Source organism: Pipistrellus kuhlii, unplaced genomic scaffold (assembly GCF_014108245.1).
Source record: "Pipistrellus kuhlii isolate mPipKuh1 unplaced genomic scaffold, mPipKuh1.p scaffold_m20_p_8, whole genome shotgun sequence".
NCBI classification, from domain to species: Eukaryota; Metazoa; Chordata; class Mammalia; order Chiroptera; family Vespertilionidae; genus Pipistrellus; species Pipistrellus kuhlii.
In genome coordinates this window covers 67,323,043-67,338,691 of record NW_023425584.1, presented here as the reverse complement: position 1 = coordinate 67,338,691, position 15,649 = coordinate 67,323,043, and positions in this window count along the sequence as shown.

Here is a 15,649-nt window from a genome sequence, read left to right as displayed (position 1 = left end):
AACCTGCTGAGTTCCCAGGACAAGGAGGAAGAAACCAAAGTTCTCAATGTGAAGAAATCAAGTGAGAACAAAAGATAGTAAAATTACTTAAGAAAGAATACAAGGAAGATCTTGAAAATTCAAAGACTAAGTCAGAACTCAACTCACCAGCCAACATTGCAACATAAATACGTTTAAAAAAAAAAAAAAAAAAAGGACAGAATGTTGGAACAGCGGCGGCCAGGCCTAGAGTGCCCAGGCACAAAGCAATGGCAACCGGGCCCGGAGCAGCAACGGCCAGGCCCCAGAGCAGCAGCAGCCAGAACCAGAGCAACAACAGCCAGCACTGGAGCAGCCAGACCTGGGGCAGTGGCAGCCAGGCCTGAGACGGAGGCAGCCAAGCCCAGGGAGGCCAATCCAGGAACACCCAGACCCGGAGTGGCCTGGCCTGGAGAAGCCAGGCCCAGAGCAGCTGGGTTGGGAGCAGCCAGGTCCAGAACAGCAGTAGCCAAGCCCGGAGCATCCAGGCTGGGAGCGGCCAGGCCCGGAGCAGCCGGGTCTGGTGCGGCCAGGCCCGGAGCAGTGGCTGCCAGGCTGGGAGCGGCCAGGCCCAAAGAAGCCGGGTCTGGTGCGGCCAGGCCCGGAGCAGTGGCTGCCAGGCTGGGAGCGGCCAGGCCCAAAGAAGCCGGGTCTGGTGCGGCCAGGCCCGGAGCAGTGGCTGCCAGGCTGGGAGCGGCCAGGCCCGGAGCAGTGGCTGCCAGGTCCAGAGCAACTAGGTCGGGAGCAGTGGTGACCAGACCTGGAGCAGCTGGTTGTGGAATGAATCAGAGCAACAGAGGCCAGGCCCGGAACAGCTCGCTCCTCGCCTGCCCCTGCCCCACGGCTGCCTCTCAGACATGGCTGGAAACTTTTGTGGCAACTTGAGGGTCTGCTGAATCAAGTGATGAAGGCTTAGATCTGGATGTATAGGGCTGGGGTGTTGATCTGTGAGTGCCTTGGGTGGGGCCTGGATGAGGCTGGTTGACCTATTTGGAAATGTCTTTTGTGTGAAATGTATCATTGGGCATGTGGTGATATTATTGATATGAGAAAATGCTAAGTAACTGATTTACTATCTGAAAAGGGATTTACAATACTATCGGGGAAAGGGAGGGAGGAAGAGACTGAACATAAACTGTGCACCTATGGATGAGGACAATGGGGGATGGGGAGGGGGCAGAGGATGGGGTTGGAACCTGGTGGAGGGGGGAAGAAATGAGGAAACTTTGTAACAATATGAACAATAAAGATTGATTAAAAAAAAAAAAAAAAGATGGTCCCCACAGACTAAGAAGTTGGGTTCGATCTCTGGGAATTTTGTAACCTTTTCAAGTTGTTTTGCTGCCTCTTCGTTTGTTTGTCAGAACAGTATGGGAATCCCCTTTAAAGATAATGCCCTAGAAAAGAGGAGGTTTGGTATGCCTGGCTTGGGAGATCATGTAGAAAGCAAAGCTAGGGGTATTCCACCCCATTCCAGAGCTTGGAGGGAAAGAGGAGACAATAGACGGAGTGGGCAGCTAAGAAATAAAAAGTAGAATCAAAAGGAAGGAGACAAAGGAAAGAAACACTAGCCTGCATCGAAGAGTAGCTGCAGGAGCCTAAGTTGCAAAAAGCTCAAATGAGGTTCCTTGACGTTAAAAGCCATATCTCTTGTACCTGCTTGTTCTACACCCATTGGCATCCTCTTATTCTAAGCCTTCTCAAGTCTTTGCTTTCAAAGCCTCTGCATGACCCCTCCCCAAAAGATACCTCTGGGCAGAAAGTGTCCATCCATCCTGTATAGGAGACTCGTCTGGAGTCACAGAGTTAAGTTTCTCCCGAAAGGACAAAGCCACAACCTCCTCTGAGCTTAGGAGGCTTCACAGAATTGGCTTTGACTTTTTAAAGAAATGTGGATGTTTAGAAGAGTCTTCTTATGTGTTGGAGGTTACATATATCCCCTGAAATGAGCTAGGTAGGGTGGAGCCAGGTAAGGCCCTCTTTCCCTGGGACCTGATTTGGAGTGAGACAGGAATTAGGAGCCCCAGAGAGCAAAGCGAACCTCGTAAACTTGATTATTTATATGTATCAGCTTCCTTTGTGTTCTCTTTGTGTTTAGTGAAATGTTGTTAAATTTATGTTTATTTGACCTGTGCTAAGGGGAAGCAAAGGAAGGGACTTTTGCACCCGGCTCTAAAAGGGAAGAAGTCTACCTCTGAGGCCAATGTGGTGAAGGCAGGGGGGGCTGGGGAAACACCACGAGAGCCAAGTCAGAAGCATGGATTTGAGGTTAGTGGTCTCTGCTGCAGGAGAGTCCTCTCTTCATGCTAACCCAACAGCCCTGCAGGTTACTTTATTTTTTAAAATATATTTTATTGATTTTTCACAGAGAGGAAGAGAGAGGGATAGAGAGTTAGAAACATCGATGAGAGAGAATCATCGATCAGCTGCCTCTTGCACACTCCCTACTGGGATAAGCCCGCAACCAAGGTACATGCCCTTGACCAGAATCGAACCCAGGTCCCTTCAGTCCCCAAGCTCTATCCATTGAGCCAAACCAGTTTTGGCTGCAGGATACTTTATTATGGGAGGTGGCGTTCCCTCCTTCCCAATACCCCTTCTCTGCTCTCTCCCTAGTTCCCGCAGTCTCCTGTATCCCACACTTATGCTTTGGCTATTTTCATTCAAGTTGCTACCTTCCTTAGGATGCCCTCCCTCTGCCAGTTAGAGTCTAACCATTCAAAACTCACTTTCTCCATAAAATCATCCTTTACTAACCCTACATACATTACTGTTTCCCCTCTGGAAACTTTCCTAGCACTGTACTATATTAGCATTAGGTTACAAGCCCATGTAAATAATGCATGGAGGTCCTGTCTTCTCTAATTAGATGGCGGACTCAGTGGCAGGATGATGTGTTCTAATCTTTGGTTTTGCTCACAGTGACGAGCACCCAGCTGACACCATCTATATTAGATGACTGAGTCGTTCCAATTTATTTATTTTTTAAATTGATTTTTAGAGCAAGAGGAAGAGGTAGAGAGAGAGGTCAATTTGCTGTTTCACTTTATTTATGTATTTATTGATTGATTCTTGTACGTGTCCTGACCAGGGATCAAACCTGCAAACTTGGTGTATTGGGACGACACACTAACCAACTGAGCTACTGGCCAGGGCTCAGTTGTTCCGATTTAAAAGACACAGAGGTAGAAGAGCCAGGAGAGGAAAAATGCCCTTAATTATTTTGACTGATAACCTAAAGCAGTGGTCGGCAAACTCATTGGTCAACGAAGCCAAATATCAACAGTACAATGATTGAATTTCTTTTGGGAGCCAAATTTTTTAAACATAAACTTCTCCTAACGCCACTTCTTCAAAATAGACTCGCCCAGGCTGTGGTATTTTGTGGAAGAGCCACACTCAAGGGGCCAAAGAGCCACATGTGGCTTGGGAGCCGCAGTTTGCTAACCATGGACCTAGAGTGACAAGGATTTCCAGGAAGAAAGTAAGCCTGGGTCCTGGAATAGAACATCACTTTGCCCTCCTTATTCAGGAAATGCAAATCCTTCCTAATCTCTGAAGATCCAGGACTAAATGCCCTCCCCAAACACGCAGATTTCACACTAAACTCCCCCAAGGCGTTCACTATCTATAGGAACCTAGGTTGGCTCTCCCTTTTGTTGAAAAGTATCTCTGAAGAACATCAACAGTAAATCTCTGAAAGGCCTCGTTCATATCCATAAATCATTTAGGGACAGAGGTCAGAGAGGGTGCTCGTTTGGTGTTAGTCAAGGCAGTATGTACAGTTCAGGCCCATTAGTGAGCGCACAAAAAGCCATAAAATATTCATAGGCTGTGGTACAAACACTTTGACTGCTTGGGGTTTAGATTAGTCAGATCTAAGGTTGCAGCTCCCTTAAACTCAGAAGTTTTCACAGCTCATCAACAAATCTGACTCAGAACTTAAAGGGATTTTTTTTTTTTTTTTTTTAAAACCACAGGAGAAAGGGTGGAATAAGCGAGAGGTAAACTCTTTTTGCCTAGGGCTCTAAGCCTAAGAAGAAGCAAATGACTTTTTCCCCTAGCAGGGCTATCGGAAAAATATTGGATAAAGTTACCTTTGGAAAAAAAAAAATAACCCAGAAATATACCTGCTGTGAAAGATACTTTTCTTCCTTTGCTCATTATTGGTACTTTTTCTCCAAATATAATGAAATCTAACTAGTATTTTATTGTATTTAAACTCGTTGCAAGGTACGCAACTGATAAAAAATGAAAAAGTGAGTTCGATTCCAGTCAAGGGCATGTACCTTGGTTGCAGGCACATCCCCAGTAGTGGGTGTGCAGGAGGCAGCTGATGGATGTTTCTCTCATTGATGTTTCTAACTCTCTATCCCTCTCTCTTCCTCTTTGTAAAAAAATCAATAAAAATATATTTTAAAAAGAAAAGAAAATTATATTTAAAAAAAAGTGAGTATGACAAACTGCATTTCCAGAAGATTAGAATTTATTTGAAGATAATGACCGTCATCCCTCACTGTCCAAGAGGCCTTGGTCCCAGGATCCCCCACTGATACCAAAATCAGAGAATGTTCAAGTCCCTTAGTCAGCTAGTCAGCTCTTGGATCTACAGCCTCCAAATATGCAGATTCATCTGACTTTCAACCCAAGGTTGGTTGAACCCCCTGGAGGCAGAGCCTGTGAATCCAGAGCAGACTGCTGTTACCGTGGAAAAAATACCCCTGGAATTCCTCCTGTGATACCCAGGCAGGTAATTAAGATCCTGTTTTCCCAGGAAACTGGTCACAGATTGCAGCTGCAGTTGGGTGGGACCGGAGCCTGGCTGGGGAGAGAAAAGGACCTTTCTGAGTCATCTCGATTCAGATCTAGAAGGTGACACCTAGGCAGGAAACATGAGGGTGGGGCACCCAAGTCCTGACATTGGAGGGAAGAGAAGGGCGGAGCAAACAGTCCAAGGCTGGCGAGGATGCCACGTGTGGTTTTCGTCTTCTAGACACTGGGCATGAAGCGGTTAAGGAGAAACCCTAGACAGCTGCAGCCCAGGGGCTCTGTCACAGGAAGTTATCTTCCAGTTCATTTTTCTATGCCACCGAGGGAGACTTGTTTTCAGCTGGGATCCAGCCTGGAAGCTGATCTACTCACCAGACAGCCAGAGGCTATGAAACCCTCCCGATGCCACAGCATGACTCAGAGGCAGCCGAACCAGACCCGACACAGGGTGGGGACAGCTGCACCGGAGTCCCTCCTTTGCATCGACTCTGGGGGGAAAGCAAAACCTCCTTAGAAATATGGACCCATGCAGCCATCATTAGCCAGTCCAGATTCCAGACAAGGCTTACATTTAAGACTTTAAAAACAAGACGGGGCGGGGGTGGGGGGGGTGGGGTATTTAGCTGCTCTCAAGCAAAGAAAGAAGTCATCAATAACAGTCAAAGTAGGGAGAAACTTTTTCAAGGTCTACAGGGGTGGAGCTAGGGCTCAAACTTGGGTTTCTGTAACACCAGAGCCTTACTCTTAACCCTGCCTACAAACTGCTTCTTTAAGGAAAACTGAAACAGCTAGCTCAGAACACAAAGATTTCTCAAGTATACACCCGCCACTGGGAATTGAGCCTGCCACTGAGATACGTGCCTTTGCCTAGAACTGAATCCAGGACCCTTCAGTATGCAGGCCGACGCTCTACCCACTGAGCCAAACTGGCTATGGCCTGATCTCCTTCATTATTGCTATCACTGCTGTGATTTAATCCATCTCTTGGTACACTGTGTAAAGCATAATGTTTTTACTCTTTGCCAGAATCAGCTCTACATGGTAAGAGGCCGATACATTTGTTGTCAAAATGTCCTCTTTTCTTCTCCCACTGGACACATAGGTTTTAACCTCTGAATCGGGAAATGCAATCAAGGGAACGGTATAAGAATTTGTGATCCATTGCGGAGTATACTCACACTAATTCAGTGGCCATTTCTTTCCATTAAGCATTGCTGTCTCAGAGAAACAAAAAATATTTTGATTGATTCAGAAGGATTTGCCCTTCTCAACCCAGACATTTTAGAGTCAGTCTCCATGTGTATTTTCACAACACCTTTCCCACCATGCCTGACCAAAAAATTATCTTCTTTTTGCTAAATATATTTTTATTGATTTCAGAGAGGAAGGGAGAGGAAGAGAGAGATAGAAACATCAGTGCTAAGAAGGAATCATTACTCAGCTGCCTCCTGCATGTCCCCTACTGGGGATCGAGCCGGCTACCTGGGCATGAGCCTTTGACCAAAATGGAACCCAGGACCCTTCAGTTTGTAAGCCAATGCTTTATCCACTGAGTCAGACTGGCTAGAGCCCAAAATTATTTCTTGCTCTTGTGTAGTATGCTGTGAAACCTCCTGATGCCACAGCATGACCAGCTGAACCAGACTTGACACCGAGTGGGAACAGCTGCTGTGTTTTAGTTTCTTACCTCCTTAATCAGGTACCTTTGTCCTTCTGTCTGTCAGTAAAAAGATGGTCAAGGGGCGTCCAGGTCATGCTAGTGTTGGTATTGACACCTGAACTCTTAGAAACATGAGCACAATATTCACGATGTTAAAAATTAAAGTAGAAAAAAAAATTAAACCAGCACTCAATACAAACAAATTCTCAACACAAACAGCACAACAGCTAATCCACAGGCAGAGTGAAAAGCAGACTGTCAAGCTCAGGATTACAAGGCACCTGAGTTGCACAGTGAAGCCAGATGATGTCGAATGATGTAGCAGTGGATGACCAGTCACTGAGGACTGAAAATCCCGGTGGCCAGCAGCCGCAGTCAGTGACCACGGAGGTGGAGCATCTGTGGCCTATCCCTTCCACACTGAGAGCAGTGTTACTTTTAGGCCCTGTGTTTTGGCTGCCGTATGAGTTTTGTACTTTTCCCTTCATCTTTCACACCTCCTCTGCTGAAAAGAAAAACGTTTTGTCCAGCTGGTGTGGGTCAGTAATTGAGTATTGAACTATGAGCCAGGAGGTCACGGTTCGATTCCCTGTCAGGGCACATGCCTAGTTTGTGGGCTCAGTCCCCAGTGTGGGGTGCTCAGGAGGCAGCCGATCAATGGTTCTCTCTCATCATGGATGTTTCTATCTCTCTCTCCCTTTCCCTTCCTCTCTGAAATCAATAAAAATATATTTAAAAAGAAAAGAAGAACTTCGTGTGTCTCGTGAAGGGTTTTCCTGGAATGTGAAACATTCGGTGCTAAAACCACAGGGGGACAGTCCCTGTGAAAACAGCACTTTGGATTTTTCTAGTAGGAAGTATACACATGTCGGTACAACTCTTCTGGGGAGCAGCTTAGTAGTGAATTTCAAGAGTCTTAAACATGCTTATACTTTTGAACCAGTCAGGAATCATTAAGGAAATGATTAGAGGAGTCATAAACATTTATGATTATGAATAATCAATTGGATTTTATTTATTTTTCCATTGAAAGGTTGAAAACTGTTTAAACTTCGGACAATAGGGAAGTATTGTAGTTAAACTATGATATGTTTTTTTTTTACAGTAGGATGGAGTTATGAAATACAATAATTAAAATTAATGTTTTGGAGGAATATTTAATGGCATGGAAAAAATACATCCTAACAATAACTAACAAAAAGCAGTTCATAGCAGGATCCCAGTAAAAAGTACAAAAGTACAAAACTCACACGGCAGCCAAAGCATAGGGGCATTTAAGTTAAGTAACACCCATAAATATACAGTAAAAGAAAAACTAAAAATGCCTCAAGAATGTTTCATTTCAGTGGGAGGATTATGGCTAATTTTAATTTTTTATTACACTTTTCATATTTTCCTAATTTTCTCTAATTAATAATTTTTATGATTTTTTTGCTTTTGTAACATTTAATTAATTTTCTGAATTATGTATCTTTTTTGTATTATTTCATTTGGATTTTTTGTTTTAAATTTAAAAATATATACATACCCATATTTTCTGGCGTATAAGACGACTTTTGAAACGAAAAAAAGTCAACCGAAAATCGGGGGCAAAAGACCAAAATTGCACAAAAATTACCTGAAGATCTTGACAGCCAAGTAAGTCTTTTCTTTGAAGTGGGGGGTAGCCTTAAACAGCGAATATAGGCCTAAACCTATGTTTTAACTGTAAAATTAGGGTGTCGTCTTATACGCCGGAAAATACTGTATATATTTTTATTGATTTTAGAAAGGAAAGGAGAGGGAGAGAGAGATTGATTAGCTGCCTCCTACATGCCCCTCACTGGGGATCAAGCCCACAACCTGGGTATGTGCCTTCACCAGAACTGAACTATGACTTCCTGGTTCATAGGTTGATGACACTCAACCACTGAGCTACACTGGCCTGGCATTTTTTGTTTGTTTTGTTTTTTACTTTTTATTTTTTAATTAATTTATTTACTTAATATATTTTATTGATTTTTTACAGAGAGGAAGAGAGAGGGATAGAGAGTTAGAAACATTGATGAAAGAGAAACATCCATCAGCTGCCTCTTGCACACCCCCTACTGGGGATGTGCCCACAACCAAGGTACATGCCCTTGATTGGAATCCAACCTGGGACCTTTCAGTCTGCAGGCCAACACTCTATCCACTGAGCCAAACTGGTTTCGGCTACTTTTTATTTTGAATTACATATTTTAATGACAAAAAATAACCTTATAAAAATAAAGAAACAAACTTTACTGCGCTGTAATGAAAAAGGAGCAGCTTTAAAGTATGGCTAGATTTCAGGGTTAGCCACTGTTAAGATGAAAAGGCTAAAACAGACTTCTGGCAGACATCCTCCAATGCACCATACAGCTAGAGGCCTTATCCAACAAATCACTTCATTCAGCTCCTAGGGATACGTTTTGCATAAAATTCAAGCTGGTCTTCTTTCAGCTACTCCTCTTCTCAGACTTGGTGAGGCAGACAATTGATGCAATAATCCTTCAGAACCTCTCTGTGGACTTGCCTGATGATTAAAAAAAAAAAAAATAGTTAAAATGCTATAATACAGTCTGAAAGTTGAGCAATTGCCAACTGTGAGTTTTCTGGAATTAGTAATAACGGTCATGTCAGGAAATGACTTCTTCATTGCAGACTAGGATGGGAAGCTGATGATGAAATAAACCATGACAAAGTAGGAGACTGCAAAGGGATTTTCACCAAGATGTACACAAGAAATTAATATCAAAACACTACTCCATGTTATTTATATTTATCAATTATATGATTATGTTTATGCTAAATGTAGAGTAAGTGGTACAAAGTTCTCATTCCGTAGTGTGGATTCTCATATATTAGAGGCCTGGTGCATGAATTCCTGCATGGGTGGGATCCGGCCTGGCCAGGGGGAGGGGACATGGGCGGTTGGCCAGCCTGCCTGCTGGTCACACTCCTGGTCGAGAGGACAATTTGCATATTAGCCTTTTATTATATAGGATATACACTGAGTGGCCAGATCATTATACGTTCAGAGATAATAATAATCTGGCCACTCAGATTATTGTATATATGTATTGATTTGAGAGAGAGAGAGAGAGAGAGAGAGAGAGAAACATTAGTTTGTTGTTCCACTTATTTATGTATTCATTGGTTACTTCTTGTATGTGTCCTGAACAAATATTGAACCCATAACTTTGGTATATTGGGATAATTAATCTTTTAGTTGCCTTTAAAGTCTCGAGCCAAAGAACTCCTTGAGGTGTCATACTAGATGGACTTGTGAAGTAGGTAGCCCTTGGTTGACAAGTGCAGAGGGATCAATTGCTTATTAAAATGGGACTTCCAGCTTAGTCCTGCATGGCCCAAGGCAAGGAGGGAGACAATGACACACCTCAAGTCTGTTGCAGGGGCTTTAATTAAAGAGCAAGGTCCTTCCAGGTGAGTGATACAAACATTATGGCAGTGTTTTTCAACCTTTTTGGGGCAAAGGCATACTTGTTTCATGAAAAAAATCAGGAGGCACACCACCATTAGAAAATGTTAAAAAATTTAACTCTGTGCCTATATTGACTATATATAAAGTAATTCTCTTGAATAGGAATCAAATAAACACAAAGAAAGTATTTTATAATTACTTTATTATGAAATATTAAGTAAACAAAATAGTGAAAAATTATAAAATTCTTGTCTTGTCTGCACCTACGACACACCAGGCAACATCTCGCGGCACACTAGTGTGCCACAGAACAGCGGTTGAAAAACGCTGCATTATGGGAAGGACCTATGTAAATGTGGAATCCTTACCACTTGTAACTTTCTTTCCTACTCCGTAGTCCAACCCTGGTTGATTGGATTATGAAATCTCCTTCTTGCTCTCACTGTAAAAGCAATTCTGATTTTCTATGTGGGCCCCATGGGTCATGTGTGGTAAAGGGGAGAAAAGCAAAACTGCAGTAAGGAATAAAGAAGGAGCACTACCCGCAGAACTGCCTCTTCCTCTTTCCCTGCGTTAATTTATTCCAGACTTTGTTCTTCCTTGGTGTTTAATGCCCAGTTTGTCACCTGGTTTTCTACCAGAAAAGTAAGCGGCCTGGACTGGGTTACAACAGCAGGAAGGAAGTAAAGACTGTAAACGCTCAGAGGCTAGCACCTACTATGGAGGTGGCAATCAGGAGGCAAAGGCTGGGGCCAGGGAGGAGCCCAGAGAACTTGCGATACCAGCCCCAGCCTTGGGGTGAGTAGGTCACTGCCAGCCAGAAGCAGGTTCTCCCTAAAGGATGTTATCAGTAAACCATAAACCAAATTGAGGATCCAGGAAGTTATGAGGGAGATTAAGGCGTGTTTGTGGCCTTGATTTGAAGACAAGGCTTATTTGCTTCAGAAGGTAGGTACTTCTTTATAAATCCTTCAGGGCAGGAACTGGTGTGACTCGGGCCTGTACCAGGCAAATGAAGAACAGGAAGAGCTGCCCAAGGAGCAAGCTCCTGGAACTGTGTGATTGCAGGTGAGAGTTGGCATGGAAGTTCCGCCCGGTGTGACGGAGCAGAGGAGACAAGGGGTGCCACGCAACACTGGCGGCACAGCAGACTCACCAGGGAGTTAAAAAAAAATCCCAGAAAAAAAAATAATGGGGAAAAAAAAATCCCAGAGTCCAGCCACACCCCAGGCCAATTAGATTGGAATTTCTGGGGGCGGGGCCCGGGCGTTGGTATGCTTTAAAAAGCTCCCCAGCTGATTTTAATAGGCAGCGGGGACCGGAAGCTGCTGAGTTACAGGTAGCTTCTCAGAACTGCTTCTGAAGGTTAATTTGGACAGATTCGTTTTTCTTGAGACCAACTAGTAATTACACAACAAGCCTTTGCAAAAACAGTCGTTAAAGAAACACATCTCAACAATAATAAACATGTTTTTAAAATAGAGATAAATCAATATCTACTGAAAGTAAGGTGTTGGGGCTTCATCCTAATTCAATGGTCGGCAAACTCATTAGTCAACGGAGCCAAATATCAACAGCACAATGATTGAAAAAAATTTTTGAGTACTAACTTTTTTAAACTTAAACTTTTTCTAACACCACTTCTTCAAAACAGACTCGCCCAGGCCATGGTATTTTGTGGAAGAGCCACACTCAAGGGGCCAAAGAGCCGCATGTGGCTCGCGAGCCGCAGTTTGTCGATGGTCCTAATTGAGCAAAATCCTGGAGGGTTTTTTTTTTTTTTTTAATTTAATATATTTTATTATTTTTTTACAGAGAGGAAGGGAGAGAGAGAGCTAGAAATGTTGATGAGAGAGAAACATCGACCAGCTGCCTCCTGCACACCCCCCCACCGGGGATGTGCCCGCAACCAATGTACATGCCCCTGACTGGAATTGAACCTGGGACTTTTCAGTCCGCAGACTGACGCTCTACCACTGAGCCAAACCGGTTTCGGCAATCCTGGAGGGTTTTGATCAGGGGAGTGATATGACAAAAGTGACAGCCTCTGAAGAGTAATGGGACACTGACATGTAGGGAAGAGCCAGTTTAGTTCAGCAAACACTTATTATTAATGGTCCTTTATGGAGGCAAATTTTATGACAGCCTTACTTTATCCTACCAACTGTCCTGTGAGGTGGGGACTTGGGGTGCCTTGTTTATAGATGAAGAATGTAAGGGTGATAAAGGGTAAGTGACTTGCACAAAGTCGTGAGTGAGTAAAGAGCAGAGTCAGGATTTGAATCCAGGCAGTTGAACTCCAGAGCTCCCTTCATAACTACCTTGCTGCACAGCCTCCTAGTTCATGAATGAGTGTGCCAGTGTATTCTTTGGGGACACTCTGACGGATGTCACAGTTTTTGCCTTCAAGAGAAGGGTAGAGGTGTCAAGAAATAACCACCACGTTGGTTGACCAGTGCCTTAATGGGGTTCTGAGAGCCAAAATGAGGCACAAATGAAGTCTTCCTAAGGGCATGATGCTGGAAGAAAGCAACAGTACACTTGACTTTGGTCTTAAAGCACCGAAGGAGAGTGGAAACGGGAACCTAGCGGACTGGATAAAACAGCTGAAAGCATTAAGAAGCTACAGAATAGACACAGGAAGTAAAGTACAGCACAGAGAATATGGTCAATAATATCATGACGGCTGTGTATGATGCCAGGTGGGTACTGGAATTGCTGGAGGATAACTTCATAAACTATATGATTGTCTGACCCCTATGCTGTACACCAGAAACAAATATTGGAAAATGTTGACTGTCAACTGTAATTGAACAATTTAAAATATAAATAAATAAAATGTAATTACATGTAAAAATATAAAGACAGGGGATATTAACTTGGGAGTCATGAAAATATATGCTTTGTAGCAATAGAATAATCAGAGGTCAGAGCAGAAGGCTTGAGTGTCCCCCAAGGGTAGACTAAGGCCCATTCAAGAAAAAACACCTTTGCCCGTGGCTCTCTCAAAAGCAAGGCAATAACACAATCAAGTTACTCCACTGAGCTTGATAGTGAGCTTCAAAACAGGGGTTGCAAACTGTTTCACACCTGTTATACTGTTACTGACTGTGTTTTTAAAAAATATATTTTAATTGATTTTAGAGAGGGAGAGAGAAACAGGAACATCAATGATGAGAGAGAATCATTATCAGCTGCCTCCTGCATGCTCCACATTGGAGATTGGGCCTGAAACGTGGGCATGTGCTCTGACTGGGAATTGAACCATGACCTCCCGGTTCGTAGGTTGACGCTCAACCACTGAGCCATGCAGGCCAGGCCTGAGTGTTTTCTATAATCAATGAGCCATTCCTCGATAAGCAACTTTTCCTAATTGTTACTGAGCAGTTTACAATTATAAATAAGTTTTTTAGTAGTTCCCCTTGATCAAACCAAGTCCAGGATATAGAATCAGCATAAAGACTTTGCAAGTCATCTGGTTTTCTAAGCTACCTATGGACTCAATGGGAGATGGGAAGCAAGTATTTACTGACCACCAACTCTGAACCAGGTACAATCCTAATCATTTAGCTTAATGACAACCACTGCTATTTTTCCCCTTTTATTATTATTATTATTATTATTATTATTTACATTTTGGGGTTTGTTTATAAGATAAAACTCTTTGACGAAGAAACCAATCCCTGGGAAGGCTAAGGTTCATTTCAAGCCACCAGGCACCCAGAAGAGGAACGGAGGTTTCACCACCTTGACTGGTCTTTCAGGGAATAGAGGTCTGCTCTGTGTTTGGGAAGACTTATCAGACAATTGACCCATAGGACTCCCATGAGACAATCTAGCACCGAGGATGTGTTTGGGGAGAAGACACTCTTGGAGCCATCCCTGGAGCCAGAATTGTGTCATTTCTAACACCAACTGCCTGGAAGTCCCCCAGCCCCTGGACGCTCAGTTGACCCATGGCTGAGGAGGTAGAATCTTGGGCAGACTCCACAAAGGGAGAGCAGGCTCATCCAGGAGAATACCTGCATTCCCTCCTTCTCCCGAAGTCGTGGGCAGGTGGATGATCCTGAGGGCCAGTGAACTTGTGGTGGCTGGTCTAGGAGTCAGAAATTAATAAGAGGATGGGAAGGCAGCCCCTCACATGAGATTGCTCCACCTTCCAGTCAGGGAGGGGTTCTATGTCTGAATTGAAGTCACCCAGAACCTATCGCTTTTCCAAAAGCTAATGTTGCTGTTTGGCTCTAGTCTAAAGTCGTTGTTCACAAGCCATCTAAGATGCTCACTTGCTTATTCCTGGATGGGTAGTTTATGGCTTCTGCTTTGAAAACTGGCTTCCCGCCCAACCGACTGAGTTTCATTGCTGAACTCTCTTAAGGTGACTTTTCCTTAAAAATATTTTTCACTGTGGCAAAATATACATAACATAAATTGACTACTTTAACAATTAAAATTTTTTTTTTAAATTGATTTCAGAGAAGAAGGGAGAGGGAGAGAGAGATACAAACATCCACGATGAGAAAGAATCATTGATTGGCTGCCTCCTGCATGCGCCCCACTAGGGATTGATCTCGCAACCTGGGCGTGCCCTGCCTGGGAATCGAACTGTGATCGCCTGGTTCATATGTCGATGCTCAATCACTGAGACACGTGGCCCAGGCTAACAATTTTTTTAAGAATACAGTTCAATGACATTAAGTAAAAAAAAATAAAATAAATAAAAATTGAGGGCTTTATTTCCTGGGATGTAAGAAGATTTAACTGCCTTTGTTCTGCCTGTTGCTCTTGAGAACTCAAAGTTATTCTAGAATAGAAGAATCTTGCCTTGGGAAGGGACTTTTATTTTATTTATTTAGTTTGTTGATATCTAAGTTGCCCTGAGAGGGATATTACACTTTTTTTTTTTGAATTATATAAAGTATTTACATAGGAATGATTGATTCTCTTCATTAAAGTCACATAAAAGCCCAGGCCCACTGACTCATAGGTTAGAGCAGTCTTGATTTGTTAAAAACCAAACCAAGCAAATCCTACCCCACCTCCCAAGCAACAAAAACAATAGCTAGAGAGACCAAAGTAAAACAATGTTTGGCTGATTTAAAGCTTTCCTCTGATTTCATTTTTGAGTAGGAATTTGATTACTGTAACCCATATAATTATAATAATAACAAATGATGCAGTTAAAAAAAACACACACAATACAGAAATACAGTTTTCCCAATTGTGTAAGTGCAATAGAAGGTGCTTTACCTGCAGTGAATTCACTTAATTCTCACAACAACTCTATAATGGGCTTCTATGTCTGAATCGAAGTCACCCAGAACCTATCACTTTTCCAAAAGCTAATGTTGCTGTTTGGCTGTAGTCTAAAGTCATTGTTCAAAATCACTATTATCCCTAATGTATAAATGAGGAAGCTGAGGCACAGAGAGGTTAGGTCACTTGTTCAGCTTTTATATGTCTAGTGAGTGACAGCGCTGACTCTTAAACCAGGCAGCTGGGCCCAGAGTCAGGGTTCTTTAGCCACTACTTGGTAGTGTGTTAGAATCACAATAACATAGAGATAAAATTCTAGCCATGAGCATATTATGTAGGCCCCTCAGGGGTCCTCACAAAGAACCCGCCTTCCAGTGACTCCCCCTTCTCCAGGCCCCACGTCCTTCCCTGATATTTGGGAGCCCCTGCACAGGCCACACAGAAAGAACATTCTCTGAAAGGAAGATGTGTTCAAATCCCAGTAGCTCTGTGCGCTCAGCCAA